The following is a 9,245-nucleotide window of genomic DNA, read 5'->3' as shown; positions in this document are numbered from 1 at the left end:
CCCATGGAACAAGAACCTCATGATGATGAAGAATAAGATGGAAGTTTCACACATCATCAAACCACGTCAACACCCATACCACCACAAGATCCTATTGCTCAACCAATGCCCGTAGTTCAAGAACAAGAAGATGATCAGGTCCCTCACCATGATCATCTCCATGAGCAAGATCATCACCTAGTGCAAGAACAAGAAAGTGGAATCATTGATGATGAACCTCAACAAATGCAATATGAAGAAGAAGATTTTCCACCACAGATTAATGATCCATATGTTGAGGATGTGGATGATGCACATGAAGTTGAACCTCGCGAAACCCTAACCTCCATCATGCCCCGTGTGGCCGGTCGTGTTGATGTTGATAAAATTCTCACCGTCATATCGGAAGGTAGAGTCACTCGTAAACAATTGACAAACTTTTGTGCTCACTTCTCGTTTGTGTCTAGTGTTGAGCCTCTCAAGGTACAAGATGCATTGATGGACAACGATTGGCTCATTGCTATGCAAGAAGAGTTGAACAACTTTGAACGCAACCAAGTGTGGTCATTAGTCAAGAGGCCAACTACGGAACACAATGTCATTAGAACAAAATGGATTTTCAAGAACAAGCAAGATGAGAATGGTGTAATCATCCGCAACAAGGCAAGGTTAGTGGCACAAGGGTACTCACAAGTTGAAGGTTTGGACTTTGGTGATACCTTTGCTCCCATGGCCCATCTTGAATCTATTCGCATCTTACTTGCTTATGCTACTTTCAATGGTTTTACATTACATCAAATGGATGAGAAGAATGCTTTCCTTAACGGTCCTCTACAAGAAGAAGTATATGTATCACAACCACCTGGGTTCGTTGATCCCGATCACAAAGACTATGTGTATAAACTTCATAAGGCTTTGTATGGCCTCAAACAAGCACCTCGTGCTTGGTATGATCATCTTAAGAAGTTTTTACTCGATGATGGTTTTGGGAGAGGGGTGATCGATCCCACTCTTTTTACTAAGAGGGACAAGGGTGATTTGATCTTATGCCAAATCTATGTAGATGATATCATTTTTGGTTCCCTAACATTCATTTGTGCAAGAAGTTTGCGGCTTCCATGACCAAGAACTTTGAGATGTCACTCAATGCGGATTTGAAGTTCTTTCTCGGATTTCAAATTCAACAATTTCAAGAAGGAATTTTCTTGTCTCAAGCAAAGTACCTCAAGGATATTCTAGAGAAGTTTGGCATGTCTGATGGTAGTCCATGTAAGACACCCATGCCAACAAAAATTGTACTCACTGAAGACACAAATGGTATCCCTTTCGACCCATCTATTTACCGCTCTATGATTGGTTCATTGATTTATATTTGTGCATCTAGACTAGACATCATGTTCAGTGTATGCATGCGTGCTAGATTTCAAGCTTCCCCTAGGGAAAGTCATCATAAGGCGGTTAACCGTATTCTTAGATACCTTGTTCACACCCCAAAGTTGGGTCTATGGTACCCCAAGGATGCTAAGTTTGATCTCATTGGGTACACGGATGCGGATTGGTCTGGAGACAATTTGATCGTAAGTCCACCTCCAGTGCATGTCAATTTCTTGGACGCTCCTTGGTAATTTGGTCCTCGAAGAAACAAAATTGTGTTGCCCTCTCCACCGCCGAAGCCGAATACATTGCAACCGCTAGTTGTGCAACTCAATTACTATGGATGAGGCAAACTTTGAAGAACTACGGTATCACCTATAGACATGTGCCTCTTCTATGTGATAACGAAAGTGCCATCAATATTGCTGAGAATCCCGAAGATCATACCCGCACCAAGCACATTGATATTAGGTATCATTTCTTGAGAGATCATGTGGAAACGGGTGACATTGATATTGCTCATGTTGGCACAGATATGCAACTTGCAGACATTTTCACCAAGCAATTGGATGAAGCAAGGTTTTGTCAACTTAGGTGTGAACTTGGTATCTTGGAGCTTGACAACATTATGTGAAATCTAGTACCCATCCATGCATGTACTTAATGGCTTGTCTTGATGTAGGCATATATTTAGGGGGGAGATTCAATTCATGAGTACTCTCACCCTACATAATGCATAAATAGAACAAACACTCTCAAAGTTGTCATGGTTTTCGAACTATGGTGCTTCAAATGATGGAGTCATGACTATGTATCCAAAGTCAAAATCTTTGCGGTACTATGTCCCATATGCTCAAACATGGTGACTTCGGTCACCGCTCGTGGATTTCTTATATGAACCTTTCTTTCCTTAATGATTGTTGGGTTATTTTTGCACATCTTAGTATGGCCATAGATTACTCAGGTTTTCATCTCTACAATCTCTAAATCTCCTTGGCGGAGTCATCAAAATATTGTTGGAAATATGCCCTAGAGGCAATAATAAAATGGTTATTATTGTATTTCCTTGTTCATGATAATTGTCTGTTGTTCATGCTATAATTGTATTAACTGGAAACCGTAATACATGTGTGAATACATAGACCACAACATGTCCCTAGTAAGCCTCTAGTTGACTAGCTCATTGATCAATAGATGGTTATGGTTTCCTAACCATGGACATTGGATGTCATTGATAACGGGATCACATCATTAGGAGAATGATGTGATGGACAAGACCCAATCCTAAGCATAGAGCTTTTCTAATGTCAAGTATCATTTCCTTAGACCATGAGATTGTGCAACTCCCGGATACCGTAGGAATGCTTTGGGTGTACCAAACGTCACAATGTAACTGGGTGGCTATAAAGGTGCACTACAGGTATCTCCGAAAGTGTCTGTTGGGTTGGCACGAATCGAGACTGGGATTTGTCACTCCGTATGACGGAGAGGTATCTCTGGGCCCACTCGGTAATGCATCATCATAATGAGCTCAATGTGACTAAGGAGTTAGCCACGGGATCATGCGTTACGGTACGAGTAAAGTGACTTGCCGGTAACGAGATTGAACAAGGTATTGGGATACCGACGATCGAATCTCGGGCAAGTAACGTACCGATTGACAAAGGGAATTGTATACGGGATTGATTGAATCCTCGACATCGTGGTTCATCCGATGAGATCATCGTGGAACATGTGGGAGCCAACATGGGTATCCAGATCCTGCTGTTGGTTATTGACCGGAGAGTCGTCTCGGTCATGTCTGCATGTCTCCCGAACCCGTAGGGTCTACACACTTAAGGTTCGGTGACGCTAGGGTTGTAGAGATATTAGTATGCGGAAATCTGAAAGTCGTTCGGAGTCCCGGACGTCACGAGGAGTTTCGGAATGGTCCGGAGGTAAAGATTTATATATGGGAAGTCCTATTTTGGCCACCGGAAAATGTTCGGGATTTTTCGGTATTGTACCGGGAAGGTTCTAGAAGGATCCGAAGTGGGGCCCACCTGCATGGGGGGACCCACATGAACGTGGGTAGTGGGGGCAAGGCCCCACACCCCTGGTCAAGGCGCACCAAGATCCCACCTTAGAAGGAATAAGATCATATCCCGAAGGGATAAGATCAAGATCCCTAAAAAAGGGGATAACAATCGGTGGGGAAGGGAAATGATGGGATTTCTTTCCCCCACCTTTGCCAACGCCCCAATGGACTTGGAGGGCAAGAAACCAGCCCCCTCCACCCCTATATATAGTGGGGAGGCGCATGGGAGCAGCACCCCAAGCCCTGGCGCCTCCCTCCCTCCCGTGACACCTCTTCCTCCCCGCTTGCGCTTGGCGAAGCCCTGCCGGGATCCCGCTACTTCCACCACCACGCCGTCGTGCTGCTGGATCTCCATCAACTTCTCTCCCCCCCTTGCTGGATCAAGAAGGAGGAGACGTCCCCGCTCCGTACGTGTGTTGAACGCGGAGGTGCCGTCCGTTCGGCGCTAGGATCATCGGTGATTTGGATCACGACGAGTACGACTCCATCAACCCCGTTCTCTTGAATGCTTCCGCTCGCGATCTACAAGGGTATGTAGATGCACTCCTCCCCTCTCGTTGCTAGCATCTCCTAGATTGATCTTGGTGACACGTAGGAAAATTTTGAATTTCTGCCACGTTCCCCAACAAATATCACTATATGGCCCTTACAAAAAACTCCTCCCTGATTAGTCTCTCTGTCCAGTTGCCGGACATCTGGGCCCTCCACCGGACATCCGGGCCTTGGCAGAGTTTTTGCTGCTCAAACTTTCATCATGCGCCTCCAGTGGCCAGACATCCGGGCCTTAGCCGGACAACCCGGCTTGGAATTGTGCTCTCTGACCCCTAGTCGCCGGATATCCGGGCTGGGCCCCCGGATGTCCGGCCCGTACGCACATAGACACACAAAACGGGAGGGGGGGGGGCTCGGGATTTGGGGGCAGTTCCCCTTTCTTTCCCCTCTCGCTCCCCCCATCTATCTCACGTCGCCGCCACCGCCGGGCTGTGCTCCGGCCCTGCCCCGGCCATCTCCTCCGTCCCCGATCTCCTGCCCACGCCCTCATCTCCTCCTGATCTACGCTTCCACCCAATCCATTTCTTGGGTTGCGGTGTGAATCACTCGGGAAGGACCGGTTCGGGTGTTGACTTGAGGGTCGGCCGCCGGAGTTCTTCATGGCGTGTACCAAGCAATGCGGCCCTCCTCCTTCTTCCTGGGGTATGGCTGCTATCTACTCTTGCCTATTTCCTTGTTTGGCCCAACCATTCTAGGTTTTCATTATCTCTCATGACTATCTTGATATCTCTCCAATATAATAATCTCTCCCTAATAATAAACCATTGATCGCTTCTGGTCGTACGTCGTTTGACGTTTTTACAGAAAAGTCCCTCCACTTCTCAGAAATCAACCCGCAGTCCCTGTTTTAAAGTGAGAAAACGTTTCGTCCAGGATTGTAAATAAAAAAATGAACAGACATGACCACGGCTGCTCGGGCTCTCCTCTCTCCCTGCCAGCCGCCAGGAGGCACGCAGCCCACGCGGCGGCGGCGGCGATCGATCCGGTGATGCGCCGGCCGCCGGCAGACGCCGGCAATCGCAGCACCCTGCACCACCGTTACACATTAGCTCCTCCTCTGCCCCGCGTGCCCCAGCTCCTCCTCTCTCCCACGCGCCCGAGCTCCTCGTTGTGCGCCGCTCGGGAGGGCTTGCGCTCGCCGCTCGACCAGAGCCACCGCCAGTTGGTCGTCGTTGCACTTGCCGGCTACCTGGTCGTCCCCTCTGCACCGCCATCCACCTCAAATTTGTACGCGTATGTGTTTGTGGATGTTCTCAGTTATTTTTTGCACACAAGGTGTTTGTGTGTTTGTCCGAGCCAGTTTCAGTCACAGATCCTTGAGGTAAACTCCCACATGAATACATCATGAGAGTAACTCTCGTTCCATATGATTCAAAACATGTTATGATGGTGGGAGCTAATCAGGTTACTAGAATAATGGTTTGCTAATTAATTTACATCGTGTGGAGTCTCAGGACACATGGGTACGCCAGCTCCTACTGCTTGACAAATGTATATCTGCAGATTTTCTTTAATTGTATAAAGAAGTTACTGTAAGTTGTTGACCTTTTTTTGTGCCTAGACACAGCAGCTCCAACAAGATCTGTGCGCTCATAATGAGATATGTATGCATGCTTTTTGTTTTTGTTGTGCCTTGTTTTCCGTTTATCTTTGCTGCGCCTTTTTAGTTTTAATTGTTATTTACCTTCATCCGACCGAATTGAGCTATCGGAGGTGCTGCGGTCTTTTGGCAAACATGCTCTATATTCTATGGTTTGGCATCTACAGGATGCCATCTCAGGTCATGGATCCACTGTGGCTGCTTCGTCCTTCACTGAGATCAGAGGTAACCTACACAGTTGGAAATTGTTGCTCAAGTTCTTGCTTCAACCAATTTTGTTTCAGATATAATTTATGGACATGCCATGCATTAATTATTCTTATAATGGTCATCTGAATTTACAGAGAAAATTATATTTTGGAAGAAGGAACCCATACCTCAGAAGATGGGTGAGCTGTAGGATTTGATTCTGTTCAACTTGAATTAGTTTTTGCTCATCATGTTCTTTGTATTAGGAATTCAGATGGTTTCCAGCTCTAATCTTTTCGTATTGTTGGTGCATGCTGGGAGTCACATTGTTATGCATGCTAGCAAACATTAGGATTGGAAGTCTTACCCTGTAGGTTATTAATATCTTTCCACTATACTGAGGTTCAGCAATTTAATTCGTATTAAGGTCGCACAAGCAGTTTTGTTTTTGGATTTATTTTGGCAAACATATTTGGTACATCAATTTAATTCGTATTAAGGTCACAGAAGCAGTTAGTTCCATTACACTTGGGTCACCGACAGTTGTCGTGCTACTATGCTCCTCTCATGTTGTAGTGGCTAGCTGCTGCAATTCACGGATCATGCTCTTTCGTGGGAAGGAGGCTGTGGCTTTCTCAATTGATCAGAACAACAGAACCCCACATAGTTCTTTGCTAGATATATATTGTTATTTCTGATACTGTGTGGACCATCAGAAACCTGATGTGTCTGTATCATAGAATATCTTGCTATTTATGTATGTTACTTCCCTTTTATTCATGTTCTACTTCTCTAAATATAAGCCACTTCTTTTCTATTGTTAGCACTATCTTTTGATGTTAATGCGCTAAAAGTCTAAAGCCTTTCACTATGCAAAATGATGATATTAGAGTTATGCGTCTTATAATCCCTACTTTATATGACAATGCGATATTCAGTTATATTATGTTTGTAGCATGGCATTTTTTCATCCTTTTTTTTCGATGTATCACATGGTAAATTATGATGTACAATGACTGCTCTTGCAAAACGTTTGGAATTCAGTGAGGGATTCTACAACAAGCAAGGTTTTAGGATCTGAATCTAAATGACCTCTTCTTCAGTTCAGTCCTAGCAAAAGCTGATCAGAGAAACAAAGAAGCAACAAAGAATGGGTCCCTTTCTTGCCCAAAAGAGTTGTCTGTGTGCAAGTCATGAACCTTTTGTCCATCAATAGAAGTGCAGGATTTGAACAAGTTTATTCTGACCTTCTATTGGGAGTTTATATTATACCTTTCATGCGAAGTAGTTACATTTATCGCATGGAAGACGATGCCCATAGAGTGGAAGGTGGAGAGATTCAGACTTTGGAGGATGTTAATATGTTCAAAGTTTTTCAATTAAACATGTTGAAATCTTCCATGTAGCTGTGATTGTTCTCTCCGAACATGGAGGGTCAGTTCTTGGGCAAATTTATTTGTCTGTTGTATGACTTGCGACTATTTTTTCTAAATTTCTATTCACATGTTATCAAACCATAAAGATTTCAATATCTTAAAACTTTAGTAGAATTAATCTGCCTGTATTTCTGGACTCTAGCATTTTGTGCTTGGTGGCCTTCTTCGCCGACTTCATGGGCATGTCAGCCCTCATCTCCACTTCGTCATCGACGACATCTACGACCACGACACCTGGCACCTTGGTACGCAAATTAAATCCTTCTTCACCTAGCTAGGCCGTTCTTGTTCTGGAAATTCGAATGCTCGAGCTGGTGGAGCAGGGTATGATTGTGATCTGTGCAATGGGTGCATAGTGGAAGGGGCTGTCGTTCCAGTTCAGCAGGGGCTGCACCTTCTACCGCAGTTAGCCCGCCCCGCATCGGCAGCAGCGGATTCAGATTGTGTAAGCATCATTTGCTCACTAGATCAATTCGAATTTTGTGTTCTGATTTTCCACGTTGCAAGCTTTGCTATATATCACATATCACAACTCTATCATCTTTCAGTACCATGATATGCATGCATATCTCTTCAGTTCTGGAACAAGGACTGCATGTCTTTCAGTTTGCACTGTGGATAAATTGCAGTGTACGGTCGGTGTTATAAGTAAAAAAGTCTAGGCAGATCAAGATGCAAGTTTGTTTGGTTTTAACTCCAAGCATGAATATTTGATAATTAGAGAGAAGGATCTTGGGTAAAGATCTTTGCCTAGATCAATGTAGTCATATAGGCTGGGTTATCTTCTAGCAAAAATATAGCAATAATTTCTTCCTTGTCTATTCCTCTTTTTTTCTTTTTTGTATCTTTCTTTTCTCAATGCTGAGCTTCCCTGTATGATGATTGTAACGAGCCAGATTGGCAAATACTGGACATTCTAGATTTGGAAGAATGTAGTGATCAATTTTTGTGCAGGTGCAAATGCAACACACAACGAAACAAAAAATAGATACTCCTAGGCTCAATATTTCTACTGCAATTAAAAATATATACTTGTTATGACACTTTTGTCAATCTGTTTGGCATGTTTTATTATCTTCTTCTCTGGCCCATGAAGGTTTGGAGATGGTGGCCGTGAGGAGGATTTCAGGGGAGGTCGTACTGTGACTACAACAAGAGGCTGAGATTTGACCTGCACTGTTTGCGAAAAGCAGGTTCAGGAGCTCCAAGCCAACAACCGCCAGAGCTTTGAAGCTGCAAGATTTCTACTTTCTAGCTTCTGTCACAAAATTTGTTGTAGCGTGTTATTTTGTATGGTAGTCGAGTTTATTGTAATAGTGAGCTATAGACCTATTGTTCAATTTTGTTTGAGATAGAATAATATCTTGCTGTTCTGGGTGGATTTTAGGAATCTTTTTTTATGTGGGAGTGATCTTTCTGATTCAGTCTCTGTAGTGATATCATAAAGGCACTACACTTTGAAATCTGCTGAGAAATAGTCATTTAAACTTGCAGATTTTTACAACTAAAGTGAAGATACTGTGATGGTGTGTCATTTTCTGGAAACGTCGAAGACGAATTTCATGTTGGCAGAACCTTCTGTAACTTGCTTGTCAATTCCTACTTCATACAGTTCAGTTCCTTAGCAGATATCTGATATCCTGAGTGATGATCCTCTGTGATCAATGCAGGAAGGCACCCCTTTCTTCTTCAAAGGCCAACGTATTTGGGAAGCAATTATTAGGGAACTTTTATAAAAAGGTCTATCACATGCTAAAGAAGTAGCCTTCCTACAAAAATAGGTGTGGTCATTGATATCTGGGTTAGATAGAAGCAATGTTTGAATTTGAACTGTGCATGTGTCTCAACATGTTTTATTGGTGCCATATTAACACATCAGTTGTACAGGTCACACCTAGAACTAGCGCCACCACCACAAAGGAAATGAAGAAATAGATTAGTAACTTGTACCAAAGGCGTCTACTGTGACATATTATCTCTGTATCTTTTTTCAATCTGTTCGTATTGATAGCTGAGAGTGACACTTAGAACGATAATT

The 9,245-nt window shown here is 43.7% G+C and overlaps 1 long non-coding RNA gene across 2 annotated transcripts; it reads left to right on the top strand.

Annotated features, from left to right (window-relative positions):
- Positions 1–4,873: 4,873 nt before the first annotated feature.
- On the top strand, positions 4,874–8,624 carry LOC109741552 (uncharacterized). 2 transcript variants are annotated; one of them, XR_012181437.1, is made up of 5 exons: positions 4,874–5,807; positions 5,927–5,971; positions 7,350–7,452; positions 7,531–7,652; positions 8,304–8,624. It is a non-coding gene; the product is annotated as an uncharacterized lncRNA (long non-coding RNA). The 2 variants fall into 2 exon arrangements; XR_012181438.1 differs by having other exon boundaries at positions 4,894–5,807; positions 7,564–7,652.
- Positions 8,625–9,245: the final 621 nt, after the last annotated feature.

Source organism: Aegilops tauschii, chromosome 4 (assembly GCF_002575655.3).
Source record: "Aegilops tauschii subsp. strangulata cultivar AL8/78 chromosome 4, Aet v6.0, whole genome shotgun sequence".
Taxonomy (NCBI): Eukaryota; Viridiplantae; Streptophyta; class Magnoliopsida; order Poales; family Poaceae; genus Aegilops; species Aegilops tauschii.
The sequence above is the reverse complement of the archived record's forward strand: the minus strand, read 5'-3'. Positions and strand labels throughout refer to the sequence as shown.